Genomic DNA, 22088 nt, shown 5'->3' with positions numbered 1-22088 from the left:
TGTGTTCGGCGTTATAACAGACTATGAAGCGAAGTCGCACTAAAGTATAACAGAGTGCAGATACTTACGATCTCTCTAGGGGCTTCCCCCTGGGCAGCCACTCCTTGCTATAGGAAGCCATGGTGGAGTAGTCCGGAAGGGACGCCTTTCCCTTCTTGGGCGTCCTAGCCTCCCCTTCGAGGCGGCTTTCCTCTTCTTCTCCTCACTAGTGCGGGTAGGCAGAGTTTCTTCGTGTTTCCCCCTGCCTCCACGGGAGGAATCTGCCTCGTCGTCTTCGGATGACGAGGGTATGACGGCCTTGCGCCGGGGACCCTTCCCGGTTGAGGGAGTCCTGGACTAGGGGGTGTCCGGACAGCCGGACTATCATCGTCCGCCGGACTCCAAGACTACGAAGATACAAGATTGAAGACTCCGTCCCGTGTCCGGATGGGACTTTCCTTGGCGTGGAAGGCAAGCTTGGCGATACGGATATGTAGATCTCCTACCATTGTAACCGATTCTGTGTAACCCTAGCCTTCTCCGGTGTCTATATAAACCGGAGGGCTTTAGTCCGTAGGACACAACAACCATTACAACAATCATACCATAGGCTAGCTTCTAGGGTTTAGCCTCCTTGATCTCGTGGTAGATCCACTCTTGTACTACCCATATCATCAATATCAATCAAGCAGGAGTAGGATTTTACCTCCATCGAGAGGGCCCGAACCTGGGTAAAAACATCGTGTCCCTTGTCTCCTGTACCATCCGCCTAGACGCACAGTTCGGGACCCCCTACCCGAGATCCGCCGGTTTTGACACCGACATTGGTGCTTTCATTGAGAGTTCCTCTGTGCCGTCACCGATAGGAAGGATGCCTCCTCCCGTCTTCAAGGACGGTATTTTCGCCAAAGGAGCCTTGGCCGCCGGCCAAACTATCCGGCTAGGTGGTTTTCTTATGACCGCCTGTCCGGCCACCGCTTCGACAATGACCTCTCAAGTCGTCAAAAGCAATCTTCACGTCAGCTCGGAATTCGCCGAGCGGCTGGATCCAATAGAGCTCTCGTCCGTAAACGAGCTCTTGGATCGCATCGCCGCCCTGGGAGTCGCTACAGACTACAATCAGATTGGGCTTAAAACCGATCTGAGAGAGATTAACTCTCCCCAGGTCACCCACCACGTTGCAGTGGTAGAGGAACAATGCGGCGACTCTTCTCCTGTATTGAAAACTAGTCATGTCCGGGCTCCCGAACCCTCCATGCCGGATTCCCGCGGAGGGACGGACTTCGATCAAGCACTGAACTTAAAGTCAGGCATCGGACCGGACTCGTTGGACAACGTCCAGCAATCCAAGCTTCCAAATTTGGAAACTTCTCGGCCTTGAGCCTTGAGATGGGTAGGGTTCCGGACTTAATTCCACCCACCCGCCCAGACATATGCGATCTATCTCTAATCCGGCAAGAGCCCGCTGAAACAGTACATCACTACTGGGCCAGATTCCTCCTGGTTATGGACAGGATAAAGGACTGCCGAGAGGAAAACGCAATCTCAATTTTTTGCAATAATTGCACGGACGAGGGAATCTTGAACGCCGTCAGCCGTCGTGAAATTACACGCTTCGCCGACCTGGCGTCCATAGTACGAAAGTACTGTGCGATGGAGAGTTTCCGGAAAACCGAAAATAAGTTTTGGGACAATCCGGCCCCGAACAACCCTAGTCCGCAACAAAAGGGTGCATTACACTCAGGCACCAGATACAAAAACCAAAAAGCAAAAACCCCATAAAGGGCACGGAACCGTACTGGAGGGATGGCTTAGCGGACCCTGTAAAATTCACAGTACAGAGGGCGCCATCCCAACACATAGCCTTCGAGCATGTTGGATATTACGGCAGGTGGCCAAAAGTGGCGAGGAGCTTCTAGCCCCGGAAAACCACTCCAACAATACCGGTACGGTATCAACAGTCTTCGAGACTTTCGCATCAAATAATATGCGGAAACGAACAATCCGCAGCCTCGCCGAAGTCTACCAAGTAGCAACAACAAATCCATGGAGCGACACAGCCATCACCTTCAACGCCAGCGACGAACCTAAATTCCGAACAGCCCGAGCACCAGCCGCACTGGTACTTAGTCCAATAGTGGACGGCTTTCGACTTACAAAGGTCCTCATGGATGGCGGCAGCGGATTAAACCTCATCTACGAGGAAACTCTTCAAAAAATGGAAATAGACTGGAGCCGCATTGAGCGAAGCAGCACAACCTTCAGAGGAATAATCCCTAGCCGGGAAGCGCGCTGCACCGGAAAAATCACACTCGATGTGGTGTTCGGCTCGCCGGACAATTACAGATCCGAAGAAGTCACGTTCCAAGTGGCCCCGTTCAACAGCGGATATCACGCTATATTAGGACGAGAGGCATTCACAATTTTTCAAGCCGTACCCCATTACGGGTACATGAAGCTCAAAATGCCTGGGCCCGGCGGAATAATCACTCTCGTTAGTGATCCGGACATAGCACTCCGCGCCGAAAACAAGACAGCCGCATTAGCCCTGGAGGCACTATCCGAAGCCCTAGCGGCAGAAGAACTCACCGCGCTGCGCTCTACTGTGAATAGGGACGATGTGATACTCGATAAGAGATCCAAGTCCACCTCCTTTAAACCAGCGGACGAAATAGTAAAATTCCAGGTCCATCCAACGGACCCGACAAAGACGGCTTCCATCGGGGCACAGTTGAACCCTGATGTAGACGCCGCACTGCGAGAATTCCTTCGGGAAAATTGGGACATTTTCGCCTGGCACCCTTCGGATATGCCCGGAATCCCACGCAGATTGGCAGAACACAGCCTAAACATCCTAAAAGGATTCAAGCCAGTCAAACAGGCTCTTCGACGATTTTCCGAACCCAAAAGACAGGCAATGGGAGAAGAGCTAGCCAAACTATTGGAAGCCGGATTCATCAGAGATATCAAACATCCGGATTGGCTAGCAAACCTGGTAATGGTACCAAAGAAGGACAAATCCTGGCGCCTATGTGTCGATTTTAAAGACCTCAACAAGGCCTGCCCAAAGGATCCCTTCCCCCTCCCCCGCATCGACCAGATAATCGACGCTACCGCAGGACACGATTCATTGTGCTTCCTTGACGCATACTCCGGCTACCATCAAATCAAGATGGCGGAAGCGGACCAAGCCGCAACGGCATTCATCACTCCATATGGACCATTCTGCTTCAACACGATGCCCTTCGGACTTAAAAACGCCGGCGCAACATATCAGCGCATGATTCAAACATGTCTGGCCACCCAGATCGGCAAAACAGTAGAGGCATACGTAGACGACGTAGTCGTCAAAACCAAACACGTCGAAACTCTAGTAGACGACTTGAGGCTCACATTCGACAACCTCAGAGCATATGACATCAAGCTGAATCCGGAAAAATGCGTTTTCGGCGTACCAGCCGGAAAGCTCCTGGGCTTCATTGTATCCGGTAGAGGAATTGAAGCAAACCCAGCCAAGATCCGAGCTCTGTCACAGCTAGATATTCCAAAAGACCTCAAACAAATACAAAAATTGACTGGATGCGTGGCGGCTCTAAGCCGCTTTATCTCCCGTCTAGGAGAAAAGGCATTGCCCCTCTATCGCCTCCTTAGGCGCACCGAACACTTCGAGTGGACGGATGCTGCCACTGCCGGACTCGAAGAAATAAAAGCCATATTGGCAACAAATCCGGTCCTGGCTGCGCCCAACCTGGGCGAACCAATGTTGTTATACATCGCGGCAACACATCAAGTTGTAAGCGCGGTACTCGTCGTCGAACGAGAGACAGAAGGGCATAAATTCCCTCTTCAAAAACCAGTGTACTACGTATCCACTGTGTTAACCCCCTGCAAGTCCCGTTACCCGCACTATCAAAAGATAGCGTATGCGGTGTTCATGGCATCCCGGAAGCTCCGACACTACTTTCAAGAGTGTTCGATAACAGTGGCCTCCGAAGTACCCCTCAACGACATTATAAACAACCGCGACGCGACGGGCAGGATTGCAAAATGGGCCATTGAGCTCTTACCATTCGATATAACTTACAAACCTCGGCGAGCTATAAAGTCACAAGTTTTGGCTGACTTTGTCGCTGAATGGACCGAAGCCGAACTCCCTAAAGAGTACGGCGCATACTCCAATTGGATTATGCACTTCGACGGCTCTAAAATGTTGGCCGGATTGGGGGCTGGCGTCGTATTGACGTCCCCAACCGGGGACACAGTCCAATACGTACTTCAGATAATGTACACGGACTCCAACAATGCAGCCGAATACGAGGCCCTTTTACATGGCCTCCGGATGGCAATCTCCATGGGCATTCAACGCCTAGAGGTGCGCGGGGATTCAAACCTTGCAATATCCCAAATAAATGGAGACTTTGATGCCAAGGATCCGAAAATGGCAGCATATCGCAACGCTGTCCTAAAAATGTCAGCTCGGTTTGAAGGACTTGAATTCCATCACGTAGCCCGGGATAATAACCAAGCAGCCGACGTATTGGCACGCATTGGCGCAAAACGTGACGCTGTCCCTCCAAACATCTTCCTGGAACGGCTCTTTAAGCCATCCGTACTATGGGAAGAGGAGTCCGGAAATAACAAACCGGAAGCAGCCGCACCAACCGACACAGAGCAATCTGACATAACCGGCGATTCAGCCGAAATAACACCTTCAGCCCACGACATAATGGCAGTAATCGCCCCGTGGACAGAACCATTCCTAGCCTACTTGCTTAGGCAGGAACTTCCCGAAGACCAAAATGAGGCCCGCTGCATAGTCCGGCGATCTAAAGCCTACAAGGTCCATGAGGGAGAACTTTATAAGAAAAGCACAACCGGAGTCCTTCAAAGGTGTATCTCCGAAGAGGAAGGGCGAAACCTTCTGGCTGAAATTCATGCCGGACTAGGCGGACACCACGCCGCAGCTCGGGCCCTTGTAGGAAAGGCATTCCGTACAGGATTTTATTGGCCGACGGCCCGGGCAGATGCTCAGGACTTAGTCCAAAGATGCGTCGGTTGTCAGCTCTTTGCTAATCAGAGCCATATGCCACCCACCGCCCTCAAAACTATACCCATTACCTGGCCGTTCGCGGTCTGGGGGCTTGACATGGTTGGACCCCTTAAAGGGGGAACCCACAAGCAAAGGTACCTATTGGTCATGGTGGACAAATTCACCAAATGGATAGAGGCCAAGCCAGTCAAAACGGCAGAGTCCGGACCAGTGATAGACTTTATCTCCGGGGTAGTACACCGTTATGGTGTCCCCCACAGCATCATCACCGATAACGGCACGAACTTCACGGCCGACGAGGTTAAATCATGGTGCAAAAATATGGGCATTAAGCTCGATTACGCTTCAGTCTATCATCCTCAAACCAACGGTCAAGTGGAACGAGCAAATGGTCTAATAATGAGCGGCATCAAACCCAGACTAGTGCGGTCACTTACGAAATCTGACACGCACTGGGTAGAGGAGCTCGACTCCGTACTCTGGGGGCTGCGGACAACGCCCAACCGTACTACCGGATTCACACCATTTTTTATGGTATACGGCGCAGAGGCAGTTCTGCCCTGCGACATCATTCATGACTCACCTCGAGTGCGCATGTACGAAGAAAGAGAAGCCGAGCTGGATCGGCAGGACAGCTTGGACGCATTGGAGGAAGAACGCGACGTCGCCAAGGCTCGTTCCGCATTCTATCAGCAGCAGGCTCGAAGATATCAAAGCAGAGAAGTACGGGCCAAGACTTACAACGTTGGCGAACTAGTTCTACGCCTGCCGGACAAGAAAAAGGACAAGCTCAAGCCCAAATGGGAGGGCCCCTTCATTATCGATCAAGTCCTGACCGGCGGAGCGTACCGTCTACGAAATGCGTCGGACAACCGACTCGAGCCGAACCCATGGAACGCAGCCCGCCTCCGAAGATTCTATGCCTAGCGCCGGACTAAGAGTTCGTCCCCTTCCCCCGTCCAAATTTTTACACTTCAGCTGTCTTTTGTTTCTCTTTCTTCTCTCAACCCTTTTCCTAAAAAGCCCTTAAGGGCCTACTTGCGCATTGTTCGCACACACTTGATGTGCCATCCGCACTCATTATACCTGGGGGCTTCTTTACCAGAAGCTTAATTATAAGGGCTTCATGCCCAGCACATGTGTCAAGCTTCCACATGTACCTTTTATTCACCATTATATGCATCGATATGACTTAAGTTTTGGCCAAGCTGGGTTGCCTGGCTCCTGTGCTTACCCCTACGTTCCCGATTGTTCGGCTAGGAGGTAAAGGGAGCACCTCTGCGATTGTTACTGCCGGGTCAGCCGGATGTGTACCTCAGACTGGGTGAAGCCGAAAGCTAGCGTTCTTAAGGGAATATTCGGTCGGTGACTTGAAAGATGATTTTTACCTACTTATTTATCTGCCCCCAGATGTTTTTCTGCTCTTTTCGCAGACCGGACATGCACTTTAGGGCATGCCTCCCAGGGAAAGGAACCCTTAACGGAACTATTCTCCCTGGAAGATGTTTCTTACTAACCATGTAATATAACATAACTAGTTGGGCACTTGTCTGATAAAGCACTAATGACCCCTACGCCTGGTCTCCATGCATGCCCCGGTTGTTTCTTAACCGAGAAGGTATTCGGACACACTCCGGACTCTAGGGTCCCGAGGTTGAAGCGAAAAGGTCGGCAAAGACAAACGATCTACAATCCGGCTAGAAGGCATTTTACATGTCATTTTAAAATACATTGTCAAATAGACTGACTGTATTCCTCCTCAATCCCGTCTAACAGGCTGTCCAATTTACAGCCCCGTTGGGAAAATTTAGCGGCCAACTCTACTTGGCCGTATACTAAACTCACAGGGATCTCTTCCCATCGGGCCCCACAGGTCCGACCTCGGCCATGTGGTTGGGATCCGCCTTCTTGTACCGCGTCTTCACCATGGCCCAGGCCTCTCTGGCACCTTGGCGGCAGGCCAAAATCTTCCATAAACGGAAGCGCTGCCGCACTCCCTGAAGCTTCTCCGCAAGTTCCCCAAGGCCCTCGGGTAGGGAGAGGTCCGGCCATAAAGCCTGGACGACGCCGCTCATTGCCTGCCGGACTCGTTCGAGTAGCCGCAACAGTTCGGGAAGTTGATCACCCGTCGATACGGGCATCTCCTCCGCAGGGCGACCTGTGAGTATACCTACAGACATATTTTGTCAATTGACTTCCTCGTTGAACTCTTCTTTTCAAAGGAGTTCGCTCAAGCACTTACTATAGATGCCGCGACGAAGCCGCTGATTCTCCTTAATGGAGCCAGACAGCTCGGCCCGAACACCTTTTAGCTCTTCTCCGAGCTGGGCATGGGCATCCTGGAGCTTGTTCCTTTCCTGCTGCACTCTATTCAGCACCCTCTCGCCGGCCTTCAGCTGGCGCAGTAGTTCTTGCCTGTCCGGATCTTGTCCGGCAGCACTTGCAATGTCATTATTAGACTTGCGTGCACGCCGCACACCGCTTATATTTTTAAAATAATGTGTTACCAGGAGGGGTCTCTGTGTTTCCTCCTGCGGCAGCAAGTGCGGCCTCGAGTTGGGCCTTGCACTCTTGCAGCTCCTGAGACAGCTGGGTATTCTTCTCCGTAAGATCCTGCGTTTCAAATGATCCTTAAATCAGTTAATATAACTACTTTAAGTCTCGGGGGCTACTGGCATATACAACTATTAAATTCTCTTACCCGTATGTCTTTTACATACTGCTCCGTGGCTCTGGTAAAACCATCTTGAGCAGCACGGAGGTGCGCGTCCCCCGCGTTAAAGGCATTCAACGCCTCAGGGGAGAAGCACGCGTCACGAAATACTGTCCGGCGGCGCCTGTGGTTCATGGCGCTCTCCACCTCAGACTTGGTGGCGGACAGTCTGTCGGCATCCTCCGTTGGAGGAGTGTCCGGCTCGCGCCTTGCGCTCGCCTCCCCCTCCAGACCAGGTGCTGGAGCCTGGCTGGTAGAGGTTGGATTGGCAACCTCTACGCCCGCAGTCCGGCGGGCGCTTTTTCTCCTACAAAAGTCATGAGCACTCAAACGCTTCCTAGGAACGTTGCTCCAAATAATGAACTGTGAGCTATACCTTTGCGGCGACGTTTCAATCCGCGCCGCGCTCCTCTTCCGCCTACTGGTCCGGACTGGCCTTTGTTGGTCAGCCGCCGCGGGCTCGGCTTCCCGCCTTGAAGGCGCTTCCTGCAAAACACCATCGTATGCGAAGGTCAGAAATGAGCAAGGAAGAAATAATGGTGTCGGGACTTCGGTCACAATCACCTGGGAAGCCGGATATAGTCCGGGGTAGTCAGCCGTAATGGCGACTAAAGCATTATCCATGCTGAGCTGGTGGAACACCCCATCGATTAGCTCCACCTTTATGTCCGGATCCTCTTCGGAGGCCGGATCCTGGGATCTCTCTGGATCCTCGGGTTGCGGAGCTGGACTTAGCATGTCCTCCACAACCCGACGCAGCTCCTGCGTCGAAAAACATAATATAAGAGACTTAAACTTTGAAAGAATGGGTCGGGCACGTAAAGTGTTCGCTTATCCAACGCCGAGGGTTATTCATGGAGAACCCATTCAACGGGTTCGTCTGGAGGAAGTCCTCCTTCTCCCCCTTGTACAGGCCGGACAGGATCTTTGCCAGGTCCTCGACCGAACCTGGCCCTTTGTGGCCATGACGGGTGGCATCGTCCTCCCCGTCGAAATCCCACATGGGTTGGCCCCTGTACTGTAGTGGCTGCACCCCCCGCATAATGCATGTTGCCATGACTCCAATCATGGTCAACCCGGAATGGGCCAGTAACCTTATCCGGCCCATCAAATAATGGACGCTCTTGTCTTCCTCCAGTTGGGGGCTCCGCGGACGCCAACTAAGGCGTTTCTTCAGAGGAGCAGTACTGAACTCCGGGAGGCCGATCCGAACAGGGTCCGGCAGCGGAGCGTCTTCTATGTAAAACCATTCCGAAGGCCAGTCTTCGGACGCCTTCTTAGGGGTTCCGGATGGATATCCGGTCCCGGCAATGCGCCATATTTCGGCGCCACCCACTTGATATAGGGACCCCTCGTGAGAGCGGGGCACAAGGCAGAACAACCTCTTCCACAGTGCAAAATGGGGCTCAACGCCCAGGAATAGCTCGCAAAGAGCTACGTAACCCGCGATATGCAGGATAGAGGCGGGCATAAGGTGATGGAGCTGGAGTCCGTAGAACTCCAGGAGCCCGCGGAGGAACGGATGTATAGGAAACCCGAGCCCCCTTATCAGATAGGGGACGAAGCATACCCGCTCCCCTTTGTTGGGACTTGGGGTAGCCTCCGCTTGCTTCCCACCTTGGTAGGTGGCCAACCCGGCTCGAACCGGGACCATGAAGGCCGGAGGGAGATATCCCTTCGCTTGGAGCGTCACCAGCTCGTTGTGCGGGACAGAACATCTCCTCCAATCTCCTGGCAGAGGGCTGGGAGCGCGAGAAGAGGAGCCGCGTCGACGGTCCATGATGGAATGGATTCTTGGTCAGAAGCGCTCCGATGAGTACTCGCAGAAGGAAGATGGTGTGATTTGGATCTGGATTCTTGCCTCTCTTATAGGCAGATTATTTGCATAGCTAGGGGGTAAAACATAAAAGATACCTTGGCTTTTTGCATTCGTGCGACGCGTGGAAGATGGCCATTATTGGGCGTGGAAGCCAAGAAGTGCAACATTGATAAGGAAGCCGGACACTGTTCGGCAGATACATGGAACTTAAGGGAGAACCCGCCTTGCAACGCCGAAGACTGTATACGCGCTGGACTTATCATCATTGAAGCCTGGTTCGGGGGCTACTGAGGTAGTCCTGGACTAGGGGGTGTCCGGACAGCCGGACTATCATCGTCCACCGGAATCCAAGACTACGAAGATACAAGATCGAAGACTCCGTCCCGTGTCCGGATGGGACTTTCCTTGGCGTGGAAGGCAAGCTTGGCGATACGGATATGTAGATCTCCTACCATTGTAACCGATTCTGTGTAACCCTAGCCTTCTCCGGTGTCTATATAAACCGGAGGGCTTTAGTCCGTAGGACACAACAACCATTACAACAATCATACCATAGGCTAGCTTCTAGGGTTTAGCCTCCTTGATCTCGTGGTAGATCCACTCTTGTACTACCCATATCATCAATATTAATCAAGCAGGAGTAGGGTTTTACCTCCATCGAGAGGGCCCGAACCTGGGTAAAAACATTGTGTCCCTTGTCTCCTGTTACCATCCGCCTAGACGCACAGTTCGGGACCCCCTACCCGAGATCCGCCGGTTTTGACACCGACACCGGTCCGCTAGCCCGCCTTCTTAGGCCCCCCATCCTCTCCGGATGGGGCGGCCCCTTCCTCTTCTTCCTCCCCTTCGAGGGAGGAGTGTGCCTCGTCGTCTTCGGATGAGGCGTCCGGTACGACCTTACGCCGGAGACCCTTCCTGGTCCCCGGAGCCTTCTTTTCCGGCGCCTTGTAGGGCGCCGGGACTAGCATCTCCGTCAGGAGAGCATCTGCTGGACCTTCTGGCAGTGGAGCCGGACAGTCAATCCGCTCCGCCGTCTCCACATATTCCTGATCAAATACGCACAATGACTTAAGATTCCTCCATGAGTACATTGGGAAAAACTGAATCCGGTGGTAGTCAGAAAACTCACCAGATGGGGGAGCCGCACGCGTGAAGTCTGCGATCCTCAGATGTAGGAGGAGGTACTTTGGAGGCCTTGAACAGCCTCTTCCAGGCGCCCTTGTGCATCATGCCGTAGAGCTTTTGAAGCCTCTGGTGTTCGGCCGGGACGAACTCCCACAGATTAAAAGCCCGCCTTTGGCACGGAAGAATCCGGCGGACAAGCATGACTTGGACCACATTGACAAGCTTGATTTTCTTGTCCTTCATATTCTTGATGCAGTTCTGGAGTCCGGTGTCGGTGTACTAAAGTAGGGGGTTACCTTAGTACCCCGAACTTGTGCACGGGCAGTCGCAGCACCCCGCGGCGAGGCTTGCCGGGCGCCCGGCAAGGCCCTCCACCACTCTTTAGCACTGCCATTCAAGAACAAAGTACTAGCCAAGAACATGAAGGCCCCGGCAAGAGGAGCTTGCCGGGAAGGCTAACCAGGGCATCACCAGAAAACTTGCCGCGACGCCCCGCGCACCCCGGCAAGGCCCAGCGGCCGGCAAGCTTGCCGGCACAACAAAAGGACTGCGGCAAGGCACTTGCCGCGGCAAGACTGCCACCCAACTCCAGTGCACCTAGTGACGCGTCATCACCAGGCCATCCCAAGGGCACGTGGCGAGGCACTACGCAGCCATACGGAGCGAGGTGGCAAACGGAGCTGACAGAGGCGCCATAGTGGCAACCGGTGGCTCACTTAACGGTCACTCCTCCTGCACTGTTGGGGCGACCGGACAGGCATTTAATGCCCTTGTCCCCTGCCGTCAGAGTTGGGTAGGGGCACTGTTGTGCACTGTTGCACCAACCTGCGATTTTACCTTTCTACCCCCTCTTCCTACGCTGCCACCTGTGGATCCCCCCTTCAGAGTATAAAAGGGAGGCCCATGCGCACGTAGAAGGGGTTCGGTCCATTCGACACCCACAGCACTACCATACGCTCGCACGCTCGAGCTAGATCAAATAACAACACAGAGCAGCAGTAGGGGTGTTATCTCTCCGGAGAGCCCCGAAGCTGGGTAAAGATTGCCCGTCTCCCCGCGCGCGCTCGACCTCGATCTGCTCTGCGCACGACCCCCGCTCCCTTGCCGAACCAGAAGGGGCCCCCAAGTGCCCCATAGGTGCTCGAGGCCACGGAGATACCAGCCCCGACATCTTTGGCGCGCCAGGTAGGGGGCGTCGAGGTCGTGAGCATCTGATCCGGTCTCCACGCGTGCTACATCAGCGTCATCGTCAACATGCCACCAAAGAAGAAGCCTTCGGAGGTGGCCGCTCCGTCTACATCAATTCCACCACCACCGCCGGAGCAAGCAGGCGGCGAAGTGGACGCCGGCGGAGGGGCGGGTGCCGCCAGTGGGTCTCGTGTCGTCACCAGATCCAAGAACAAGGCCCCGCAAGCGTCGGCGACGGTGCAGACGCCGCGCCCTTCCCAAGAAGTGCAAGGTCAACAACGCCCCGGTGCTCCTAGCACCGTGCTCGCATTGGAGCAAGGCCAAGCTGGTGGGTCGCGGGACGCTCGAGGTCAGCATGCACGCCCGCATGCTGGCGCGAGTGAGGTGCGGTCGCCTGGAAGAGGTGTTGCTCCTCCCAATCCGGTTGGGAGTCCGAGCACATCTCGCTCCTTGCGCCGCTCGTCACCGCCGCCGCCCAAGACAGCAGAGGAAGCGCTGGCCCGAGCCGACCTGCTTCTAGATTTTCCTCCGGCGCCACACAAGATCGACGACTGGAGGATGGCCATACACAGCCTCATTGGCTTCGCCAACGGCGACAAGCCCCGGCGACCGAACGCGTCGAGGGCCCGGCAAGACGCCCCGGCGCAGGCCGGCGCCGACAGGACCGCTGGGGGTGCCACTTCCGTGCGCTCCCAGCCTCAAAGGCCAAGATCGCCGGCTCGCTGGACCAACCTTGACGCCGACTCCACCGCGTCGTCGGACCCGCGAACTCGCCGCGATCAGCGCCACGTTCTCCAAGAACGGCAACACGAAGACGCTCGCACTCGCATCGAGCGCCGGAGAGAAACGCGACGTCAATCTGACCAGCGCGCCGGGCCAATTGTCGACATGCAAGCGCCAGGGGAACCAGGCGACTTGCCGTACGCGGCAGGTTGCCCTGCGTTCACCCGCGAGCTGCGGCAAGTCCAGTGGCCCAAAACCAAGAACTTCAAGCCAGATGTGCCCGAGAAGTACGACGGCAGGATACACCCGTCGGAGTTCCTCAGCATCTACACCATCGCGGTGCAGGCTGCCGGAGGGCGCGACGAGAAGATCCTCCCCAACTACTTCCCGCTGGTACTCAAGCCTAACGTCAGATCTTGGCTCATGCACTTGCCGGACGGCTCCATCTCTTCATGGGCGGACCTGTGTCATCAGTTTGTCGGCGCCTTCACGGGTGGCCACAAGCCTCATGGCCAGGAGAGTGACCTCCACTTGCTCGTCCAGAAGGAGGGGGAGCCCCTGCGCAAGTACATACAAAGATTCAGCCAGGTGCAGCGCAACATCCCAGACGTCCACCCTGCCGCGGTTATTAGCGCGTTTCATCAGAACGTGCGTAACCGCAGGATGAGGGAGGAGATGGCGATGTGCAAAATCAGAGATGTCAGCGAGCTCTACGCTCTCGCCGACAAGTGTGCACGGGCTGAGGAGGGGAGGAAAATCCCCGGAGAGGTTGCCGGAGCAGAAGGATCTGACAGTGAGGATGCCGCCCCGGCAAGGAAGAACCGGAGGCAGAACAATAGGAAGAGGAAAGCTAAGGATGTGCTAGCTGTTGAGCATTCCGGCAACGGAGGCGGCTCCGACAAGGCCAAGACCGACGACTCCGGCGAGGCTGTAGCGGCCGCCGACAAGCAGGATGGCTCCGGCAAGCGTTATTGCAAGATCCACCGCACCAAAGGCCATGACCTCCAAACCTGCAAAAAAGTAGAGCAGATGGCGGAGCTGCAGAAAGCTGAATACGAGCGCCGCGATAAGGAGAGAGCCCAGGGAGGTGGCGGAGGATCCGGCAAGAAGCCTCCCGCCCGGGGAGGGAACCGCGGCAAGGCCAAGACGCGGCAAGGAGACAGGCCTCCCCGTGGCCGCGACAAGGACGAAAATGAAGATGAAGATGATGAGATGGAGGAAGATGAGACTGATGATCAAGAGTTTCAGAAGGCAACGGAGGTATTGTGCGTCGACGGCGGCGCCTCTCTGCACACCTCGCACCGCCAACTCAAGCAATGGGTGCGAGAAGTGAACGCAGCAGAGCCGTCCGTCGAGGCGCGCAAGCCTCTGAAGTGGTCCAGCACGCCCATCATCTTTGACATTGAGGACCACCCTGATCGCATCACTGCGGTCGGGTGCTTGCCGATGTTGGTTTCACCAACAATCCGCAACCTCAAGGTCACGAAGATGCTGGTTGATGGCGGGGCCGGCCTGAACCTGATTTCCTCCGCAGTACTCAAGAAGCTCCAGATCCCTGACGACGAGCTTGAAGAGACTGGCACCTTTCAAGGGATAAATCCGGGAAGGAGCCAGCCCAAGGGGAAGATCACATTGCCGGTGACGTTCGGCAGCGAGCTGAACTTCAGGACTGAGAGGGTCACATTCGACGTGGCTGATATCCCCTTACCTTACAACAGGATACTCGGCCGACCCGCACTCGCCAAGTTCATGGCGGCCTCTCACCACGCATACAATGTGCTCAAAATGCCTGGCCCGATGAGTGTCATTTCTGTCCAAGGCGACAAGAAGGATGCGCTCATCTGCGCCGACAAGATCTACCGGGAAGCAGCTGCTGCAGCAGAGCGCGAGCCACTTGCCGCCGAAGCTCCCCGGGGGAAGAAGAAGACCAAGTCCGGCAAGGACAGCTCTGGTGCTCACTCCGGCAAGCGCATCTCCCCGGAGCGCTGCGCTGCCGTCGAGGACGCGCCATCGAGCTCCACCGGCAAGTGCGAGAAGGCGAAGGCAGACCAACCAAAGGCTGAGCCCGGCAAGAACGACTCTGGTGCTCACTCCGGCAAGCCTGTCTCTCCGGAGTGCCACGCTGCTGTCGAGGACGCGCCATCGAGCTCTGCCGGCCAGTAGGGCAAAGAAAGTTGCCAAGCTTCGAACTTATGAGTTGTGCTCCCTGAAAATCCGTACCTTGTATGAAGAACCCGAGCGCGGAAGGGTCGAATCGTGGTTACGTTGCGCCGTTGATCCGTTTCGAGTCCGCTCGACGATAAAAGCGCGCCGCAACCAGCCCGACGAGTTCTTCCCGCCGGAAGCAACACCGCCAGCGGGCCGCTGATGCCCTGCACTCAGCAAGCGTGTTTGCGACGGTGGGTTCCCCGGAAGCGTAAGGGCAAAAACATACAAGGGGGAAAGATCAGGGAAGAAGCACGGCCTCGACGGACTACTGAAGACGGAAAAGCTAAGTCGTCCGAGTTTTTGTACAGAGCACTTCTTAGTTCCATGTTTTTTTATGTTATGGTCCTCGTGCGTTCGTCCTTTGTACGCAATACCTGTGCGCGGAGGAGCCAACTCGTGGTTAAGTTGCGTCCTTGCTTTGTTTCCGAGTCCGCTCAACAATACAAGTGCATGCCAACTGGCCCGAGAAGGTTGCTTGCCGGAAACAACACCGCCAGCGGGCTGCTGATGTCCCGTACTCAGTAAGTGTGTTAGCGCCGGCAAGTTCCCTAGAAGCGTAGGGTAAAAGCGCACAAAGGATATAACAAAGTAGAGGGCGTAACATACCAAGCCTTGCCATAAGGCGCCCTTCGTATAAGAAACTTGTGCGCGGAGGAACTAACTCACGGCTGAGTTGCGTCCTTGATTTGTTTCCGAGTCCGCTCAACAATTCAAGTGCACTGCAACTGGCCTGGGAAGGTTTCTTGCCGGAAACAACACCGCCAGCGGGCTGCTGATGTCCCGTACTCAGCAAGTGTGTTAGCGCCGGCAAGTTCCCTAGCGGCGTAGAGTATAAACATACGAAGGGCAAAGCCTGGCATCGTTTTGCAAAAGTCGCGCATAAAATATAGATAACGAACTTATTACAGTGCTGTCTCAGCTGTTTTCATGGCTGTAATTACAGTGACAAGGAGAAGCCAGAAGAGCGCACCGGCCCCGGCAAGCCAACTTTACTGGGGGCTGCAAGTGCCAGAGACCCTTCGCGACGGGCCTGGGCCCCCGGCGGCCGCGGCGTCGGCGACAAGGGCAAAAGAGAGCACACCAGCACCTGGATTTTGGCGGAGCCAGAGTTGCCGGTGGCTGCGAAGGCCAAGATTCCTCCCCGACAAGCTAATATCGCCGGGGGGCTGTGGAGTCAGATAAGTTTTTCATCCCTCGTCATGCATCCTCTTATGGACCGGGGAAGGCGGGGCCGCGTCCTTGAACGAGCGTGTCTTGTAAAACCCATGCGCGGAGGAGCCGAGTCGTGGCCCAGTTACGCCCTTGGTTTGTTTCCGAGTCCGCTCAACAAACGTAAGTGCGCTGCAACTAGCCCGGCAAGGTTGCTTGCCGGAAGCAACACCGCCAGCGGGCTGCTGATGTCCCACACTCAGCAAGTGTGTTCGCTCCGGCAAGTCCCCTAGAAGCATAGAATGGGAGCGTACAAGGCACGAGATCAAGTAAAGGACTTAGTCCGACAAGCGTTCCCCTCTTTTCATTAAAAAACATCCTAGTTTAGTACAAGTCCATAGAGGATGAAAAACATGATAGAGAGGGTTACAGATTTTAAATACAACTAAGGCCCAAAGGCTTACAAATTGAAAGATAAGATGCCCGTAATCCCTCTCCTGTTTCTCTGTTCAGGACGTAGGTCAAGGAGGCCCCGGCAAGAGAAGCTTGCCGGGAAGGGAAAAAGGGGCGCCTAGGAGAGCTACGGGCGCCAGAAGACACCAAGAGAACTTCTCGGGGGCCGGCCAGGAGCTTGGCGGAGACGGAGGCGCCGGAGGCAGAGCTTGAAGACGGGGTGGTGGAACGTCAGCACGCTGTCGAGGGCTCCTCGCCCTCGTACTCCGACTTGACGGCCTTGCCGCCACCCCTCTTCCTCTTCCGCAGCCTCCCTACGCCAGCCGCCCAAGGAGACGGCCCCGGGGAGTTCAGAAGGCCGGCGACCCGGATGATGGGGTCGCCGGTGGCGCGCGAGGCAGCGTCCGACGCCTAGTCGGACCCGCCATCCTCGTTGTCGTCGCTGTCGCTCCCCTCCTCATCACTCTCGCTCGAGGAGGGACCTTCGCTATCGGAGGAGCTGTCCACACAGCATCTCGCCCGGGTGCCGGAGTCCCCGAAGACCTTGACGGCGAGAAGGTCGCCCTCCATTAACTTAAAATGGAGGGTAAACCCCGCCGTCAAGCTGTGGATGCGGGCGAACGTCTTCCACCCTCGATCGAAGTACATCACGCCGGGGGCTGGGGGTACGACACTCACTCGAGTGCCGCTGATCCTGCAGCCCCTCATGTGCAACTCCATCATCTCGGGCGGATCCGGTTCCATCGCGCTCGCGAACGGGGCTGGCAGCCGGAGGCGGCGACGAGGTGCTCGGCGCAGCTTGATGAAGAACTCCCAGGGATCGTCTCTGGTGTGGACCGCCTCGAGGAAAGGAGCCGCCAGCGGAGACGGGGGAGGCGCATCGCCCCGGCCGCCTCTCCCCCGAGCGCCTCGACCACGTCCTCGGCCCCGTCCGCGGCCTCGCCCCCTCCCTCTCCCCCTCGTGGCCGACTCCGCCACCACAGGTGCGGGATAGGGAGAGGCGCGCTGCCTGGAGGCGACCCTCGCTGCCACCGTTGATGGACCAGGATTCCCTCCCTCCATGGCAGATGGGAGGAAGAGTAACGGAAGTTGAAGAGGAAGTGCGAGGCTATTGTGCTCCCCTTCCGCCCCTTTTAAAGGGCGAGGTGGGGGCTCAGCTGCCCCGCCCAGCCAATCAGAGAGCGAGGAGGGCAGAGGAGCGGGGCCGACTCGCCATCTCCGCCCGTGACGGCTCGGTCTCCCACCTTCGCCGCCCACGACCCCCCACACATGAAAGCCGCGTGGCAAAAAAAGCGGAGCCGGGGCGACGGGTGAAGTGACCTCGCCCTGCACCATGATCACGGGGGTGGATGCCTTAAAGATCGCACGCGCCACCCACGTCTCCCACGACGCCGCAATCGACGCGTGCCGTTGCGGGAGAGCGCGGTGGGCGCGGAGCCCGTTGCTGTGCGGACCCAGGCCACGCGTGCCCGTGCACTGTTTTGGGCCTGGCCCAACAACGCCCGGCACCGTGTATGGCCCAGGCCCGGGGGCTCCTGTCGGTGTACTAAAGTAGGGGGGTACCTTAGTACCCCGAACTTGTGCACGGGCAATCGCAGCACCCCGCGGCGAGGCTTGTCGGGCGCCCGGCAAGGCCCTCCACCACTCTTTAGCACTGCCATTCAAGAACAAAGTACTAGCCAAGAACACGAAGGCCCCGGCAAGAGGAGCTTGCCAGGAAGGCTAACCAGGGCATCACCAGAAAACTTGCCGCGACGCCCCGCGCACCCCGGCAAGGCCCAGCGGCCGGCAAGCTTGCCGGCACAACAAAAGGACTGTGGCAAGGCACTTGCCGCGGCAAGACTGCCACCCAACTCCAGCGCACCCAGTGACGCGTCATCACCAGGCCATCCCAAGGGCACGTGGCGAGGCACTACGCAGCCATACGGAGAGAGGTGGCAAACGGAGCTGACAGAGGCGCCATCGTGGCAACCGGTGGCTCACTTAACGGTCACTCCTCCTGCACTGTTGGGGCGACCGGACGGGCATTTAATGCCCTTGTCCCCTGCCGTCAGAGTTGGGTAGGGGCACTGTTGTGCACTGTTGCACCAACCTGCGATTTTACCTTTCTACCCCCTCTTCCTACGCTGCCACCTGTGGATCCCCCCTTCAGAGTATAAAAGGGAGGCCCATGCGCACGTAGAAGGGGTTCGGTCCATTCGACACCCACAGCACTACCATACGCTCGCACGCTCGAGCTAGATCAAATAACAACACAGAGCAGCAGTAGGGGTGTTATCTCTCCGGAGAGCCCCGAAGCTGGGTAAAGATTGCCCGTCTCCCCATGCGCGCTCGACCTCGATCTGCTCTGCGCACGACCCCCGCTCCCTTGCCGAACCAGAAGGGGCCCCCAAGTGCCCCATAGGTGCTCGAGGCCACGGAGATACCATCCCCGACATCCGGTCAGCTCCGCAGGCTCGCCCCAGGCGAGGCCTTTCTTTTCCCAGGAGGTGAGCCGCATGGGGATTCCGGATCGGAATTCGGGGGCCGCTGCCCAATTGGCGTCGCGCGGCTCGGTGATGTAGAACCACCCCGATTGCCACCCTTTCATGGTCTCCGCGAAGGATCCGTCAAGCCAGGTGACGTTAGGCATCTTGCCCACCATGTCACCTCCGCACTCTGCTTGCTGGCCGCTCACGATCTTCGGCTTCACGCATAATATTCGTAGCCACAAGACGAAGTGAGGCTTGATGCGGAGGAAGGCCTCGCACACGACGACAAACGCCGAGATGTTGAGGACGAAGTTTGGGGCTAGATCATGGAAATCTAGCCCGTAGTAGAACATGAGCCCGTAGACGAAGGGATGAAGTGGAAATCCCAGTCCACGGACGAAGTGGGCGAGAAACACGACCCTCTCGTGGGGTTCCAGAGTCGGAATGATCTGCCCTTCATCCGGTAGCCGGTGCGCGATGTCTGCGGCCAAGTATCCGGCCGCCCGGAGCTTCGCAATATGCTCCTCCTTCACGGTGGAGGCCACCCACTTACCTCCTGCTCCGGACATGTTGTTGGGGAACGTTGCATAAAATAAAAAATTTCCTACGTTCACCAAGATCAATCTATGAGTTCATCCAGCAACGAGAGAGAAGATAGCATCTACATACCCTTGTAGATCACGAGCGGAAGCGTTCAAGAGAACAGGGTTGAGGTAGTCGTACACGTCGTGATCCAATCACCGGAGATCCTAGCACTGAACGGACGACACCTCCGTGTTCAACACACGTACGGTCAGCGTGACGTCTCCTCCTTCTTGATCCAGCAAGGGGGAAGGAGAGGTTGATGAAGATCCAGCAGCACAACGGCGTGGTGGTGGATGCAGCAGAGATCCGGCAGGGCTTCGCCAAGCGTCTGCGGGAGGAGGAGGTATAGCAAGGGGGAAGGGAGGCGCCAAGATGCAGGGTGCGACTGCCCTTCCTCCCTTCCACTATATATAGGGGCTAGGGGGGCGCATGCCCCCTTGGAGATCCCATCTAGAGGAGGGGCGGCGGCCCCCGGGGCAACGGCCCCCTTAGGGTTTCCAACCAGGGGGGCGCATGCCCCCTCGGGGGGCAACGGCCCCCTAGGGTTTCCAACCCTAGGCGCCTTGGGCCCTTGGGTGGGGCGCACCAGCCCACTAGGGGCTGGTTCCCACACCACTTCAGCCCATGGGGCCCTCCGGGATAGCTGGCCCCACCCGGTGGACCCCCGGGACCCTTCCGGTGGTCCCGGTACAATACCGGTGACCCCCGAAACTTTCCCGGTGGCCGAAACTGGACTTCCTATATATAAATCTTTACCTCCGGACTATTCCGGAACTCCTCGTGACATCCGGGATCTCATCCGGGACTCCGAACAACTTTCGGGTTACTGCATACTAATATCTCTACAACCCTAGCGTCACCGAACCTTAAGTTTGTAGACCCTACGGGTTCGAGAGATATGCAGACATGACCGAGATGCCTCTCCAGTCAATAACCAACAGCGGGATCTAGATACCCATGTTGGCTCCCACATACTCCTCGATGATCTCATCAGTTGAACCACGATGTCGAGGATTCCATCAACCCTGTATTAAATTCCCTTTGTCAATCGGTACGTTACTTGCCCGAGACTCGATCGTCGGTATCCCAATACCTCGTTTAGTCTCGTTACCGGCAAGTCACTTTACTCGTACCGTAATGCATGATCCCGTGACCAGACACTTGGTCACATTGAGCTCATCATGATGATGCATTACCGAGTGGGCTCAGAGATACCTCTCCGTCATACGGAGTGACAAATCCCAGTCTCGATTCGTGCCAACCCAACAGACACTTTCGGAGATACCCGTAGTGCACCTTTATAGCCACCCAGTTACGTTGTGACGTTTGGTACACCCAAAGCACTCCTACGGTATCCGGGAGTTGCACAATCTCATGGTCTAAGGAAATGATACTCGACAATTGGAAAAGCTCTAGCTAAACGAACTACACGATCTTTGAGCTATGCTTAGGATTGGGTCTTGTCCATCACATCATTCTCCTAATGATGTGATCCCGTTATCAATGACAGCCAATGCCCATAGTCAGGAAACCATGACTATCTGTTGATCAATGAGCTAGTCAACTAGAGGCTCACTAGGGACTTGTTGTGGTCTATGTATTCACACGTGTATTACGATTTCCGGATAACACAGTTATAGCATGAATAATAGACAATTATCATGAACACAGAAATATAATAATAACCATTTTATTATTGCCTCTAGGGCATATTTCCAACAGTCTCCCACTTGCACTAGAGTCAATAATCTAGTTACATTGTGATGAATCGAACCCATTGCGTTCTGGTGTTGATCATGTTTTGCCCTAGGGAGAGGTTTAGTCAACGGATCTGCTACATTCAGGTCCGTATGCAATTTACAAATATCTATGTCTCCATCTTGAACATTTTCACGGATGGAGTTGAAGCGACGCTTGATATGCCAGGTCTCTTGTGAAACCTGGGCTCCTTGGCAAGTGCAATAGCTCCAGTGTTGTCACAGAAGAGTGTAATCGGCCCCGACGCATTGGGTATGACTCCTAGGTCGGTGATGAACTCCTTCACCCAGATTGCTTCATGTGCTGCCTCCGAGGCTGCCATGTACTCTGCTTCACATGTAGATCCGGCCACGATGCTCTGCTTGCAACTGCACCAGCTTACTGCCCCACTGAGGGAGTCCTGGACTAGGGGGTGTCCGGATAGCCGGACTATCATCATCGGCCGGACTCCAAGACTATGAAGATACAAGATTGAAGACTTCGTCCTGTGTCCAGATGGGACTTTCCTTGGCGTGGAAGGCAAGCTTGGCGATACGGATATGTAGATCTCCTACCATTGTAACCGACTCTGTGTAACCCTAGCCCTCTCCGGTGTCTATATAAACCGGAGGGTTTTAGTCCGTAGGACGAACAACCATTACAACAATCATACCATAGGCTAGCTTCTAGGGTTTAGCCTCCTTGATCTCGTGGTAGATCCACTCTTGTACTACCCATATCATCAATATCAATCAAGCAGGAGTAGGGTTTTACCTCCATCGAGAGGGCCCGAACCTGGGTAAAAACATCGTGTCCCTTGTCTCATGTTACCATCCACCTAGACGCACAGTTCGGGACCCCCTACCCGAGATCCACCGGTTTTGACAC

Source organism: Triticum aestivum, chromosome 6B (genome assembly GCF_018294505.1).
Source record: "Triticum aestivum cultivar Chinese Spring chromosome 6B, IWGSC CS RefSeq v2.1, whole genome shotgun sequence".
Classification (NCBI taxonomy): domain Eukaryota; kingdom Viridiplantae; phylum Streptophyta; class Magnoliopsida; order Poales; family Poaceae; genus Triticum; species Triticum aestivum.
The sequence above is the reverse complement of the archived record's forward strand: the minus strand, read 5'-3'. Positions refer to the sequence as shown.